Here is a 17,388-nt window from a genome sequence, read left to right as displayed (position 1 = left end):
AGTGATAGATGCGGGGCGGAGTAGTAATTCAGAGCCACTACTGAAGGAAAATCTTGGTGCATCCAATGCATATTCAACTCCATTTCCACAAAAACAACAAACGAAAGTCCTTCCACCATTTCCACAGCGCTTTAAGAAGACAAAGGAATATCAACAATATAAAGCTTTTATTGATGTCCTTCGCTAACTCACAGTTAACATTCTATTAATTGATTCTTTAGAACAAATCCAGAATTATATCAAATTCATGAAGGAAGTTCTTTCGAAGAAATAAAGACTTGGTGAGTTTGAGACAATCACTCTTATTGAAGGTTGTAGCGCTATGGCTACAAGTAATTACCACCAAAAGTTAAGGATTGAGGAGTTTCACTATTCCTTGTAACATTGGTGACACATTTGTAGGTAAAGCCATACGTGATTGTGGTGCTAGCATAAAGATAATGCCTTTTTCAAACTTTAGGTAATTTGGAAGCGTTAAGCAAGGCCTACTATGGTTACCTTGTAACTTGCTAACCACTCTACCGTGCATCTAGTGGTATTGTGGTGAACATGCTTGTGCGTGTGGATAAGTTTATCTTTCCTGCATACTTCATTAATTTGGATTGCGAAGAAGACAAAGATGTTCCAATCATTCTCGGTGATAATTACTTACCACGAGCCAAGCTTTGATCGATATTGAAAAAGAAATTGGTTATGCGTTTGAATGATGACCACCTTACTGTTAATGTCTTAAATAATGTTTCTTATATTAATGACAATGCTGATTGTTTTTCACTTGATGTGCTTGATATTATTATACAAGAGCATTTAGAGGAATGATATAGCGAAAATATAACTTTATGCAATTTTGAAGCATTTAAATAATTCTCAACAGATGAAGAAGTCTAAAGCAATAGAAAGTATCTACAGAGCATATAACCATTGAATACATGATCATATCATTCAAGCACTGAAGCCATCTATGAAGAATCACTGTGGCTTCAATTGAAACCACTGCCAGAGTATTTGGAATATGCTTATCTTGGAGCAAATGGGACGTTGCCAGTTATTGTGGTAACACACTTATAGCATCACAAAAAGCTCAGCTAATTAATATGTTGAAATATTATAAGAAGGTAATTACGTGGAACATTGCTGATAAAAAAGGTATCAGTCCATCATTTTGCAGGTACAAAATTCTTTTAGAGGATCCCAACAGTAGCTCAATTGAACACTAGCGAAGATTTAATCTGATTATGAAAGAAGTAGTTAAGATGGAGATTATAAATGGTTGGATGCTGGAATTATATATCCTATATTAGACATCAATTGGGTTAGTCTTGTGCAATACGTTCCAAAGAAGGGTGGTATTACTATGATGACAAATGATAAAAATTAATTAGTGCTGACAAGGACCACTACTGGTTGGAGGATATGTATGGACTATAGAAAGTTGAATAAAGCAACGATGAAATACCACTTTTCATTGCCATTCATAGATAAAATGCTAGAGCGACTTGCGAGCAATGTTTTATAATATTTTTTGGATGGATATTGTCACAACCAAATTGCTACAGACCTAGAAGATTAGGAGAAAATAACTTTTACATGTTCGTATGCCACCTTTTCTTTTCGTAGAATGCCATTTAGGTTGTGTAATGCTCCAGTGATATTCCAACGCTGCATGATAGCCATTTTCTTCGATATTATTGAGGATATCTTGAAGTTCTTATAGAAGATTTTTTGGTCTTTGGGCAAGATTTTGACATGTGGTTGATCAATTTGGTTGTAGTTTTGAGAAGATGTGAGTAGACCAACTTAGTTTTGAATTGGGAAAATGTCATTTTATGGTCACGAAAGGCATATTGCTTGGGAATCAAATTTCAAGTCGTGGCATTGAAGTTAATAATGCAAAAGTAGAAGTTATTGAGAAATTACCACCACCTACTAGTGTGAATGAAGTTTGAAGCTTTCTTGGTCATGCTGGTTTTTATAGAAGGTTTATTAAAGACTTGTCGCGAATTACCAAGCCATTGAGCTCATTGCTGGAGCAAAACATGAAGTTTATTATTTATGAGAAGTGATTTAATCTTTTGAGACAATTAAATTGAAGTAGTAAATGCCCCTTTTATTATAGAACCTGATTGGAATTTTCCTTTTGAATTAATATGTGTTAGTGATTTTGAAGTATGAGCAGTGTTGGGCAATTAAAAAATAAAATATTTCACGCGATACATTACGCAAGTAGGACATTGAATGAAGCTCAGATCAATTACACCACAATTGAAAATAAGTTTTGTTATGGTATTCACTTTTGATAAATTTGTTCCTACTTGGTGGGAACAAAAGTGATTGTCTATGCCAGTCACTCAGCACTGAAGCATTTATTTGCTAAGAAGGATACAAAACCGTTTGATTCGATGTGCTTTTACTCCAGGAATTCAACATTGAGATTCAGGATAAGAAGAGATGATAATCATGTGGATGATCACTTGTCTAGGTTGGAATCTGGCAGCAAATATGACAATATTGCGATATTCCAGACGACTTTCCCGATGAGCGTTTATTAGCTGCTATAGCACTACCATTGTATGTTGATTTTGAAAACTATCTTGTATCGCACAATACTTGGTCTAGGAGTCCGCCAGATACATGAGCGTACATTAGGTTCCAATCATATTGGATGGATAAGGATCCACATTACACACATTTTGTGGAAGTAAACATATTAAAATTTCTTAACATTCATCACACTCAACGTTCAATGTAACTAACATGTAATTGAATCTCTATTAAACATGCAAACATTACATTTAAACGTTTAGGGGTATTTCAATCATTTCACTTCGTATAATAAATCAACATGTCAAATCACCCAATTAAGGTTACCACATATTAAATATTATCATAAGGAAGCAACACGCAAAACTTCATACCAATCGGACATCAGCCAATCACTCAATCGATCATACAAGATTATGGACCTAAATGAAATATATAAAACTTATGTACCATAAAATAACATACAATTGAGGGATCCATTATGTAATTAAGTGTGTTTAATAAGTGATCACTCAAATTCCATCAAATTTCAAAATTAAGAGTTCAAGTAGTTAAACAAATCAATTTTTGGGTTAAATTGAACTCACATAATCATTCAAGGGTCAAATTAGAATTTAAGAATACTTCACACCTTTAATGAATGCAATTTCACCTTTTTCCATCGAGCAAAACAACGAAGCAATCGATCAGTTTTCACGGAGGATCGATTATTTTGAAAAGGAATCGATCCCTTACAAAACACAAACTTTGGGATCGATCATTTTTTTGAAAAACTATAGATTTATCAATAACATGCATATTTAGTCAACTAATCACCCACGTTAAAGTAATCATGGACTATAAACATGCTTGGACACTATTAAACCACTTCATACATGTCAAAACAAAGGTATAACATGATTTATAACATAAGTCAACACATTAATCAAGGATTTGACACCAAAAGTCAACAATTGCATAAAAGTTCATTTCAAGCACAAGTCACCTAATGATTTTTGGCATTAAGGTTGTTTAATGCAACCTAAGAATCTAACCTGTTTAGTTTACTATGTTATGTTTGCCTACGCACTCCAAACACTTCTTTAATGCCTAAATTAACATTTGAGTATTAACATGCTTTGGCTAAACAAGTTCTCGCATAATATTCTCAAATCAACACATTATAACATCATCAATATTCAAATATAGAACAGGTGTTAGAAGTCTTGTTCATACATCAAAAGTCAACAATACCAAATATATGACAAAGTCCCAAATGTCACCCACATTACCACACTTAGCTTTCCTAAAACATATACACTTCATTGAACCTTTGCCTTGCTTGATCACTCCCGGTGCCAAGCCTCTCGCCTCTGCTCGATTCCATTACTCTGAAAAGTGTTAACAACAAGAGTGAGCTAATAAAGCCTAGTGAATGACAATCATTCGAAGATATTGTACATAGTCAAGATGAAGCAAGGTCCTATATGCTCATGTTTAATATGCCTTTACCTTATCGTACAAGTAACATAATGACATGTTTAAATGATCAATTTCATATTCTAAATGCACATAATTTCCAGAATTTACCAGTGTTACATAATTACTTAAGTCATGGCATTCACAAGAACTCATGCACAATTACTTTCCTTGGCAATGCACACACAAAAGACACATACTTTTATTTTAATAGTATTGGCCTTTGTTCGATGCACAACTCACTTATTGGATAAATGGACTCCATAAAACTCCCATTTTGTTTATGGACTCGCATAGATCCAAAACCATGAATTATAAATCAAAACTTTACGCCCAACTAAACCCCATATCTTCTCAGAGCAAAGATCAATGTACCAAACAAACCCTGTATAATCCCAAATCACACACACTTATACAAAACACATAGAGTACTATTTCCTAGGCATGCCTTTCATATCCAATGGTCTTATTAAGAAGAATATCCAATTAATCCAAGTTTATCAAGAGTGATTGTCAATGATGCATAGTTTTCACATATTGATTCACTTACATTTTGAAACATAGTTACGGATAGTTTTCATGATCACCCACATATATGGGCAGTGAGAAATTTCAGCTCGTCCAATTGCATATTCACATTATACACTTTTGCTTTAAACACAAATCAGAATTGGTGATCATGATCAACTCACATATTCAAAAAATATATATTTTTAAATCATTTTCAAATCCTATGCATCATTTGTAACACAACATTCAAATTTCCCCATTTCTAATATATGAGACATCGTACAAAAGTCGACATAACTCCTATTTCATATTCACATTTTCGATATACATGTCATCACACACAAATCAACATAACTTAGATCATCATCAACATCATTATCCAAATAACATAAGCATATCATAATTAATCAAATGCATCATCTAAACAAACCTCACCCTTGAATCATATTCTTTTCAAAGAATGAGAGCCACTCACCTTGTTGTTTGAGAATCGAAAATGCTCCCAAACGCTCACCAAACACCAAGAACAAAATCTTCCCAATAAATAACACAATAAGGACCTTGAAAAGAAAAATAACACATTACAATCTATTCTAAAATAGAGCAAAAATCTTCGTTTCTAAAACAGAGTAATAAACATCGAAATTACCGAAAACAGACTGAAACAACTCTCTGACACCTCCGATATGATTTAAATCACTTTTCCTTTACAAGAGCTGATAATAAACAAAATAAACATCTAATCCAATTAAAACTGCACAAATCAACCTTCACAAACCTAAATTTTTGAACTCTAAAAAATACAAAAAATCGACATTGTTTTCAAGAAATCAATATCCAAATCATTTGCAATCCAAAAACTGGTTTAATATGATTATAATAACTCCAAAAAAAACTCAATTTCATTAACAAAACCTTAAAATCAACTCAAAAAATAAACAAATTAATTAACTCTGAAAATCAATTGAAATATTTGGAAACTTATCAATTAAATTAGTAATTCCACAATATCATTAACACAAAATCACTTTCCCTCAAAGTATGAAAGAAAACCAATGAGAAGATCCTTACCTTGCTGAAAATTGATTGAAATTGAGATCATCAATGGAACTCAATTATGATCAAGCTTTAAAAATAAGAAAAGAAGAAAAGAGAAAATTGATAATTAAAATCAAGATTGAGATGAATGGATTTAGAAATCAAGAAGAGAAAAAAAATGAATTGATCAGATACGCTGAGAGAATGGAGGAATTTAAGAGAAGTTACCAAATTGTGAAAATGAGAGAAAATGAAGAACACGGGAATGAAAACAAGTAATTAAGAAAATGTAATTCGGATTAAAATGAATTTAGATGGAATTGTGGTAAAAAGGATAAGTTAAAATACTTTAAGAGGGAAAACACAAAGCATAATCCTTGGTAAAATTGCTTCATAGGCTTTGGAAATTGTGATAATTTGGGTCATTAAATTACAAATTTCCAATTCTTTCATTCTAGTCACCAAACCAATTAATTTAACTTCAAAAATTAAAATCAAATATATAAAACCACTTAAAACTTTTTTAAAACATTTATTAAACAAAATAAAAAATTAATATTTTTTCTTTTTTCTTTTTATCATAAAATAAAAATTGACCCGAAATCAACCCGAACTACCATACCCGATTTTGGAACGTTACATATCTTGTTATTGACATGATGACATCGAGTCTCAATTATCAAGGTTGAAGGAAAATTTTGCTGGATGTCATGCAATACCATTGGGAGAAGTCATATTTATTTAAACAATGTAATAACCAACTAATACATCGATGTATTCTTCAATGTGAGCAACAAAACATTTTGCAGCATTGTAATAGTGCCCTACATGGTGGACATTTTGGTGGTATACACACAACAGTGAAAGTTCTTCAGTGTGGATATTAATAACCATCACTTTTTAAAGATGCTAATGACTTTGTAAAGCATTATGATCACTACCAACGAACTGGAAATATTTCTCGTTGAAATGAAATGCCAATGCAAACTATTTTGGAGATCGAACTATTAGATTTGTGGGGATTAGATTTTATAGGTCCATATCCTTTTTCATGTGGCAGCATTTGCATTATAGTTGATGTAGACTATGTATCCAAATGGATGAAAGTTGTGGCTTTGCCGAACAACAATGCTAAAGTAGTGTTTCGACGTTTGCACAAAAACTCACTTCGGAATCCCTCGAGCTTTTATCAATGTTGAAAGATCTCAATTTATTTATCATCGGGTTGCTAGAGCATTGAATAGATATGGATTGAAGGATAAAATTGCTACACTATCATCCATAGTCCAATGGTCAAGCTGAGGTGTCTAATCGTGAAGTCAAGCAAATCCTTGAGAAGGTTATGAACCTTTCTCGAAAGGATTGGTCTCGACGCCTTGAGGAAGCACTACGGGCTTATAGAACTGCTTATAAGATTCCATTAGGAATATCCCCCTATCGTATTGTTTATGGAAAAGCTTGTCATTTACAGTGGAGTTGGAGCATAGAGCTATGTGGGCATTAAAGAGGTTGAATTTTTATCCAAATGTTGCGGGCGAACAACGAATGCTAAAACTTAATGAATTAGAGGAAATTCAAAATAATACCTATGAGAGTTCACGCATATATAAGGACAAGAATAAGAAGCTACATGATCAAAATATTTTTCCAAGGGAATTCGTTGTTGGAAATCAAGTATTGTTATTTAATTCTAGACTAAAATTATTCTCTTGGAAATTGTGCTCGGTGGTCAGGCCCCTTCAAAGTTCTTGAAGTTTTCCCTCATGATGCGATATTATTGAGGAACTTGGTGGATAGAAACACATTTAAAGTGAATGGGCAACGCTTAAAGCACCATTTCCAACAACAAAGCCCTAATATTTCTTTAATCACACTAAACGATTCTCATTCTTTTAAATATGTCTTTATCTTGAATAAGTAAATTCTTTTGACATATATTTGTAAGTAATTGTTTTATTAATTTCTTTTTGTATAGGTACTTTAGTTTGATCATTCTCGATCAACAGTTTTATGCTAGAGAGCTCTTCACATTATAGTATACATACATCACTGTACTGAAGCCGTATTATTACAAGGTTACCCAAGTATTTTTAGGGTGAAAATTGGTGTGAGTTGTCTCCCATTTAATCTTTTCAATTTTTAACCATCCACTCCAATCACAAACGTCCATTCCAATCTAACCTTATCCCTTCACCTTAGAATTTTAAATTTTAAAATTCTTTTATCCCTTGTTTCATGCAACCCAATTACCCCCACTTATGCCACTTTTATCTTCTTTGTATGCCTAAAACCCTTAGTAATCTTTTTTTTTCACTTTTCTTCATTAATATTCAAATTGTTGTGGCACCTATGAAGAAATCAAGTTCAAAATCATCAGTATGAATACCCACTCCACCATATGCTACATCTACACCACTAGCAATTTCCCCGACGGAGGAAGTCACACTATTCATGGATGATAAGCACAGACAATGCTATGACGAAGAATTTGAGGGCTGATATTTATGTTATGAGCAGGGTTTTGATTTGTCAATAGAGGAGGAGCCCCAAAACTTTGATTATATTTCTCAGTTGATGAATAACCGCGGTTGGGCAAATTCTGTGAGCACCTTGATAACATAAACCAGCACATGGTTTTGGAATTTTACAGTAATCTCACCAACCAAACTAAGGGTCTAGTCTTTGTTCGAGAGAAGCTGGTTTATTGTTGGGCCAAACCGAAAAACCATTTGTTGGGTATCACCGAAGAACCTTGCGAGCATACAAAATTTGTGGAAATTTACTGAGGAGGAGGATTTGGAGCATGTATGGTGAGATGTTTGATTACACGGTCGTTCATGGATGAGATATTCCACAGGAGTTCGAACTATGAGACGTTTAGATCTCCATCTTGATGCACAAGTATGGTTTATTTTCCTTAGAACTCGGTTAATCCCAACTATGTATTATTCCATTATCACTGAAGATCGAATCTTGTTACTTCATTCTATTTTATTTGTAAGAAAAATTGATGTTGGTAAAATAGTTTCTACTGAAATATTTGATTGTGGTAAGAAGACTTATGGGTATTTGTATTTACCATTGCTAATTACTGCATTGTGCTCTTAAGCATAAGTAGTTATTTTGTCTTTTGATAATCTTGTAGAGAATCGAAGCCCAATTACTCAGGTTGCTGTAAGGCGAACATTGTTAAAAGAAGGGCTAAACCCTAATGAAGCCCCTAGGGAACCATCTATTTTCATGGATATGCACAACTTCCATCTATTGATGATTGAACTTTGGAAGGCTATAAAATGACCATAGTATTGATTGGTGTTATAGGCTATGGTGTTATTGAGCCACTCTCTTCAAAATCAATCACAGTTGCACAGTGCTCAGGTTCAATGTTGGGAGTATGCACAGAAAAGGGATTTGTAACCAAGACGATGTTCGTGAAGCTATTCATAGAGGATGAAGCGCTATTTCAAATTTTTCCAATAACGGTATTGAAAGATCTTGCAATGCCTGATGCTAGTCATAGCTTAGCTAGCACAAAGACTCATAACGACATACAGCCAGAAGAGGAAGAAAAAACTATTGCTACGGATACCAAGTCCATAGAGGGTGAAATGGATATTGAAGATAAAGAAAAAAATGGTGATAGTGAAAAAGAATATGACTATGAGAAAGATACCGAAGGCTTACCTTTGGATGAGGAAATTCCGGGTGAGACAGAATAGGTGAGCAGCGATCTGTTGTAGGAGAAGGCTACTAATGACCTAGTAGACTAAGTGGTGGCTTAGTTTATGAATTTAAATGCCACCACATCTAAAAAGGAAACCATTGCTATTAAAGAATCAAAGCTGGATGCAGTGACAGTAATTTGTAATGTTATCGCTACTTTTGGACAATTAGTTGCTCCGAGTCAACCAGAGAGCACTGTCATCGCAAAGGCCGTTAGATATACGAGACTTGTACCAAAAATTCAGCCAAAGTTGGATGCCACAACATCCATATCTCCATTTTATAAGGTTGTTATAATAAAAGCCTTAACAACGTCAGCCAGTCAAAAGAGGAAAAGCGCGGTGAAGGCGAAGAAAATTAGTAAAGTGGCTTCGCTTGAACGTTATTAGCCCAATGAAAAGACCAAGAAAATCCACGTAGGGGAGTGTTGCTTCGCTTTCTTATATTTTAGTTTATTTCATTTTCTTTCATTTTGTTTTTGTTGCATGCATTAGGGATAATACATCCCATAGGTTTGGGGTGTGTTGTTAGGTTTAAGTGTTGCATTTAGGAATATAGTTTGCATATAGAATTGCATTAGTAATGCCTTATGATAATTTTGAAAAATTATCATGTAGTTTAGTGAAATTTGGTGATGCACGATGATGAATATGAATTGAATTGAAATGAAATGCTATATGAAATGTTGTATAAACCCTTCAAATTAAGGATCCCTAGATTTTTTTTTACACATAGGTTTATGTTTTTAATACTTAGAGAATTTAGAACTTTTCAAGCTGTAAACCTCTTATCTTTATTAGATACTGTAGCAATTATTTCATATAAAAATAAGGGACTTAGAGAATAATTTGGGTAATACTGATAATAACTCTAACATTGTGAGAGAAATAAGTTGGAATTCAAGCATTGGCAAGGAAATATTACTGTAGCATTAAATACCTTTAGTAGAGTAGGGGTGAATTTTTCTAACTTAGCTAAGAATTGATTGGATACACCTATATTTCACACACTACACTCTGAGGATTCTAATTTTGAGGGGATGACATGGTATTTCCTTATTTGAGATTACATATATGTTTTAAAGCATTCTCTGAGGGCTGAAAAAGAAACTTTGCTACTTTGTTAACTTTTCTTGGTTATTCTATGACATTATTGTTAGTTTAGGTGTTTCATGCAAGTTTTGCTCGAGGACAAGCAAACACTAAGGGTTGGGGGTGTGATAAATCTCCAAAAGAGTTATTTTTGGTAGATGGCTTACCTAGGTTTAGTTTTAACTTAAGCATATTTAAGAGCATTTTAGGATTAAATTTACTTAATTTTGCATATTTTTCATAGGAGCATATTGGGCTGCTAAGAGCTAAAATTGATTTTTGTTGCTGCAAACTGTTGCACTGATGCGATAGCACTGCAAGAAATGTTGATCAGATGTTGTAGCTATTGTCTAAGCTCCAGAAAATTGAAAGAATCTTATGAAATTAGACAATTAGCAATGGTAGCTGTCATGTGGCTGGATAACACTTGAAACTTGGATTCATCTTATTAGGTAATGAAATTTTCATTCAAGATATAAAAAGAGAGTACATAGGTGCAAAGAGTGTGATGATGGGGAGAGATCCAAATTACATTTCTACGTTATATTTGTTCAAACCATGGATGTCTAAATCCTCTTCCATGGATTGTTGGAGTAGAAAAAAAAAGCTTGCTGAAGAGGTTCAACGGCCAGCGGGTCACCAATCAATGCCTTCTATTGATAGAGGGAGTATTTTGAATGTATATTATGGATTTCTTTATTTTGTATTCCCTTGGATATTTTCTTTATGAGATTTTAACTTCATGATTGCAAGTAGAAATATTTACAATTACATATATAGTATTTTTGTTTAAATCAAAAAGTAGTTTTATTGGAGTTGCTATACACTTGTGTGAGCATTGGTGTTGTTGAATAGCATAGGTACACTGAAAAGTGTGCAACCAATTGATTAGTATTGTTAGTAGCTTGAATCTTTAATTGATTAAAATCATTAAAGTAGTTTAAATGGATTTAATTAATGCTGATTACAAAGATCAAGTATTCAACACTTGCACAGAATTTAGGAATCATAATAGCATATCCATTTATTCGATAACTAACCATTTGTTTCCTGGCATGTTGTATCATGAACTTGTATCTTCTATTATTAATTTTATTTCTTTCTATCATCTTACTCAAATAATTCACCTTATTATCAAAAAATCTAATACAAACATTTTCTCCTTGAGAGTTCGACATATGAAACTCTTGTAGTTTCCATTTTATTACTTGATTTACGATACGTGCACTTGCAATGTATGCTATAGCATTTTCGTATCACCATATGATTAATTTAGGAAGTGTGAGTTTTGGTTGAACAAAGTGGCATTTCTGGGTCATGTTAGCATTCGATGGCATCTGAGTGGATCCCCAGAAGATTAAGGTAGTGTTAGAGTTGGAACCCCCTAAGAATGTCACTGAGATGCGTAGTTTATTAGGCCTTGCAGGGTACTACCATCATTTCTTTAAGGGTTTCTTTATGATCGTGACACAATTGACCATGTTACTTCAAAAGGGAGTTCCTTTTGTATGGAATGAGAAGCGCCAAGAGAGGTTTTATCGACTAAAAAAAATTCTCCCGTAAGCCCCTATTTTGACACAAAAAAAATCAAGTAAAGACTTCACCGTATGCAATGATGCGACAATGAATGGTTTGGGATGTGTTTTGATGCAAGAAGGGAATGTTGTGACCTATGTGTCCCGTCAGTTAAAGCCTCATGAGCATAACTATCCTACCCACAATTTAGAGCTTGTCACGGTGATTTTTGTATTAAAGATTTGGATACACTACTTATTCAGGGAGAAGTGCACATCTTCATGGATCACAAGAGCCTTAAATATCTACGTACTCATAAGGAGTTGAACTTGAGGAAACAAATATGGGTAGAGCATTTGAAGAATTATGATTATGTGATCAACTACCATCTGTGATCAACTAAATCCGCTCAATTGCTTTCAGTTCGGATGGACTTCACGTTAGAGAGATTGTGAGACTGCATGGATTTCCTATCTTAATCATATCGGACAGGGATCTTCTATTCACTTATCGATTCTGGAAAGCACTACACAGAGCTTTGAGAACTAGACTACATTTTAACAAAACCTTTAATCCTCAGTCAAACAGGCAGTCCGAGCGAGTTATTCAGATATTATAGGATATGATCAAATGCACCGTTTTGGATCTTGAGGGTAGTTGGGAAGACCACTTACCATTGGAATAGTTCGTATACAACAATAACTTTCAGGCAAGTATTCAAATGGCTCCTTATGAAGCCTTGTATGAGCGCAAGTGCAGAACTCTATTGTGTTGGATGGAGCTCAATGAGGGTAAGATAGTAGCTCCCGACTTGATCTGAGAAACCAAAGGAAAAGTTTAGTTGATTCAGAGTCCTTTGAAAGAGGCTTATGATAGACAGATGTCGTATGCTGATATGAATCGCAAGGATATAGATTTCCCAGTGGGAGACAAGGTATTTCTCTAAAAGTCCCTTGTAAAAAGGTATTTCGGTTTGGACGCAAGAGTAAGTTGACCCCGCGATTCATTGGAGCTTATTACATACTGGAGAGAGTTGGGCCAGTGACTTACATATAGAGTTAAAGTGCATTCACAATGTGTTCCATGTCTCTGTGCTTCAATGATACTGATTTGATTCATCTCATGTTATTCCTCTTGAACAAGTGGAAGTGAGATATGAATTGACTTATGAGGAAGAACCAATTCGAATCCTTGATAGAGACATCAAGGAACTGAGGAACAAGAAAAAAATGTTAGTAAAGGTTTTGTGGAGGAATCATGGTGTAAAGGAAGCGACATAGGAACTCGAAGAGGATATGTAGCTTCAGTATTCGCACATTTTCTATGTATTTAAATTTCGAGGATGAAATTTCTTCTTAGGATGAGAGAGTTGTAACACCCCAAAATATAGGTTAGGAGTTTTGAGTTTATTCGATTGGGTCTTAGGATAAGTTTCCCTTAGCTTATGAAGCTTTTGACATAAATGGATTTTATTTGGGCTTTGGGTGAGCACAATAAGCATTAAAAAGGTAATTTGGACCTAAATATTGAGGGGCTAGGGGAGTAAATATCCTAAAATTTTGAAACTAAGGTTGATTCCCATTAATTGGGATGATATCACCGTCTGAAATCTTCATATCTTTTTCACCCAAAAGCTTGTCTTCTTCCTTCTTCTTTGTGTTTCTCTTCCTCTCCAAACTTCAAGAAAAAGCTTTGAACTTTAATATTTTTAGACACCTTTTGAATTTCCCAAGCTAAGAACTATAACCTACTCCTTCTAAGCTTCCATTCAATATCATTTTTGTAAGGTTTGAGTTAGCTATCCAAAAATGAGTTTTAGTGGGATTTATGAAATCCTAAGTTATGGTTCATTTTATATTATTTAGATTGTAAAAAAATGTTTTTTGGCTTCTTCCTAAGGTTTAAAATGAGATAACAACTCATTAAACATGTATTGGTTAGTGCAAGGGAAAAGGGTGAGCTCAAGGGCTAGAAGTAAGGAAAAGTTAGTACTTGGGTGATTTGGGAACTTTTCAGTTACCTAGGTTCAAGGTAGCATGATTCTAACTTGACCATAATGCAAGTAGGTCATTTAATGTGCATAATGGTATGTTTTGTTCATGAAAACATGCTAGAGTAAATTCATGGTGAAATTTGTATTTGTTGGTTGCAATCATGAAAGTTGATACTTTTTGACCTCTAAGACCTCAAATTGAACTTTAGAAAAGTAGTCTTAGAGGAGTTAATGGGTAAGTTTTTGGTGTGATTTCGTGCTAAAAATAGAGAACTTTAGTCTTTCGGTATCAATATTGGAAGAATAGTATTAGGACTGTTCTTCGTGAAAGACAAAAACAAGTCAATTTTTAGGGTGAGTATCAATATCCCTTAAAGGAGTATCGATACTCAAAGGGTAGTATCAATACCGATGACAAGTTTAGGATTCCAGTAGCCATTTTTGGTACCAGTACTCATGGGAGTATAGATAACAGGGGTGGAGTATCGATACTCCATATAGGAGTATTGATACTAAGGAATTTTTCAAAACATCGAAGCTATTTTTGGTATCGATACTCACTTGAGTATCGATTCCCAGTGGTCAGTATCGATATTGCTGCTGTAGTATCGATACCATCGCTGATTTTGGAAAATTTTGGTTCAATCAATTTGGGTGTTCAGGCTTGGGTGTTCGAGTTCTTATAAGCTTCAAGTATTTTATAGTGAAAACAATCAAGATTACTAAATTCTTACCTATAAATCAAGCAAGTTAGGGTGGCATAAGATTGGCCTTTGTATGACGCTCGAGAAATAGTTAGGACACTTGAGTTACTCTAGCATTATGACGATAGTTCTTTATTGTGAATATTCGAATATTTTTTGTTGGTACGCATTCGATGCACGTAAATTTTAGGTCGTACCAATATAAATTTTTATACAAGTAAATTTAGGAATCATACCTTATGCTCGAATAGGTTCTGAATGTGAGCTTTTGATGCATGTAAATTTCGGTCCTCGCCCCAACCTACAGAGTATCTGAGATAGAATAATGGCTATAAGTTCCGATGCACATAAATTTCAATTCTTATCCCAAACCTATCACGTTCTAGATATGCTTGTGTGTTTTCCGAGATGCACATAAATTCCTCCGACCACACCACTTGGCCTATCTCATGTTTGTTATGTACTTTTGTCTTTTTATGAATACATGCCACCATGTTCATGAAATAAATCCATGTAGTATTGCATAGTTATTTTCGTGGTACTAAGCTTGTGAGCTCAGCGTAAGGATTGTGTTTTTTTTCATGTGTAGGCTAGTAGAGGATTCTCGAGGAGCCTATTGCATCAATACATTCCAGATCAGATGTTTTTAGAGTATGTATCAAATCTATTTTAGAGGGTATGTATTTTATATGGACCTTTTGTATGATTGAGTCATAACTCTATTTTGATTTGTACTCTATGGATGTATTATACAAATTGGGAAACTCCCATATTTTGTAAACTTGACTTCAATTTCGTTTAAATTGTGATGAATGATTTTGATGTCATTAATTTTTTTTAAATAAATTTTTGGGTTGACCATTTCAGTGGCTCCATATGGCATTGTAATCATGGGTCTTTGGGTCGAACTGGATTAGGGTACAGGAAAATATTATAAATCTGACATTAATTTAATTCTTGATCCTTTTTGTTTAAATAATGTTTGTTTGTATTTATAGTTTACTTTATTTGCAAATACATGTACTGATGTTTGAGTTCATTGGTTTCAGATCTATAAAAGTTTTTGAATATAATTCTAAATATTTTTTGTCTATATTTTCCAATGGTTTGTGAGTTTCCTCTTACACACTTCACATGCATTTGCATTCCATAAGCTCTATACCAGAGATTTGTTCCTTTTAAGTGGGGATGAAAGTGATACCTTCGTTTAAAGTGTTCCTTCTATGGACTTAGCGAGAACTTCCTGTGTACATATACCTTATACCTTCGTTTGATATGTTTCTTCGTATGGGCATAGAAATGTGATTAGGATTTTTTTCCGACCAAGGCATAGGGGTAGAAAACATCTCTAGGTAATATTGCTATTTAATGAAAAACACGACTCGGTAGATACCATGTAGGGTAAATTTTTTAGATGGATATTTTCTTTCCATTTTTTTGATTAATACTAACAATTTTTTTAGCTTGTTTTGTTTTCTCTATTTCTTGCATTTGCATCTTCAGATCATGTTCAAAGGTGTTAATTCACAAGTGATTGACTAAATAGAGAGTTGTTCATAATGAAAGAATTTTTAACCTGTAGTCAAAACAAGGTGACCCCAGAGATATTTGATGATCCACGAAGAAAAACTGATGAATGAAGAAATTTAAAGCTGATTGAACTTCCTTCGAAGGCACAAAGGCCAAGACGTTCTCCCAAGAGATAGATACCAGCTAGATCATTGATGAGAAGACTTTTCACGAAAATATGGAAGCCATTTCGCTTTGGAAAACTCATAGAGGAGGACATTTCATGATTCAAAAACAAAGGATTAAGAAAAATCAAACATCATTCATGATAAACTGCAACGACTACTCCAAGTGCAACATTAGGTCCTATGAAGAATCGACTCAATGAATGAGAAATAAGAGCCACAATTTTGTTTCAACTACCTGTTGTAATGAACCTTGTTGTCTAATGAAGGCTATATTATGGTGTCCATTTTTAGAATTAACACCTTTTGCATTTACATTTGCATCCATATCCTACATTAATTCATTTTCTAATAATAAGTTCTTGCTCTTTTTTTATTTTATTAGTACTAATTTATTTCAACGTTACTTTTCCTTTTTGTTGGTATCATATGATCATAACATAAACAAAATATGTTGATTCGTGAGTGGTCATCAAAGTAGAATCTTCATGATGGATAAGGGGTTTCACGATCAAGTATACCATAACGTAGCTAGGAGGAGGCATCCTGAAGGAGTCCAAAAGAATGGGTAGTGTTTCATCTAATGGTCGTATGTCTAATATATCAGAATGTACTGACACCAACAAAGGAAAAGGAAATACAAGAAATCAAAGAGAAAATGTCCAAAATGGTGGATAGAATAACCTCTTTGGCCAAAGGAAAAGATCTTCCCATGAGAAGATGAAAACTAAAGGAAAACAATCTCATTATGCCAAATATCAAGGATTTGCTTTAGAACGGGTGATTCCAGCAAACATAAGGAATCACACACATTCACCATTTGTACCAACAAATTGTCCGAAATACGAAGGAAATAGTTACAACTGTAGAAGTTCAAAGAGGTGAAAATAAGCCATGTGATCAGGACTTGTTGGAAAATCTCCAAAATCTATAAACTTTTGTTCATCAATTTTTTGAATGGATACAATTTAGTTCAATTTTATATTAATTTTAGATTCACATTTTACAATTGTTTCAATTTGATCCATGTACGTTGTTTAATTTATTTAATTTAGATTGTATTTTCATTGTTGTTCAATTTAATTCTTAAAATTATTTTTATCAAAATTGGCCTATAATTA

The sequence above is a fragment of the Hibiscus syriacus genome, unplaced genomic scaffold, assembly GCF_006381635.1.
Source record: "Hibiscus syriacus cultivar Baekdansim isolate YM2019G1 unplaced genomic scaffold, ASM638163v2 tig00117009_pilon, whole genome shotgun sequence".
Classification (NCBI taxonomy): domain Eukaryota; kingdom Viridiplantae; phylum Streptophyta; class Magnoliopsida; order Malvales; family Malvaceae; genus Hibiscus; species Hibiscus syriacus.
This window is presented reverse-complemented; position numbering follows the sequence as displayed.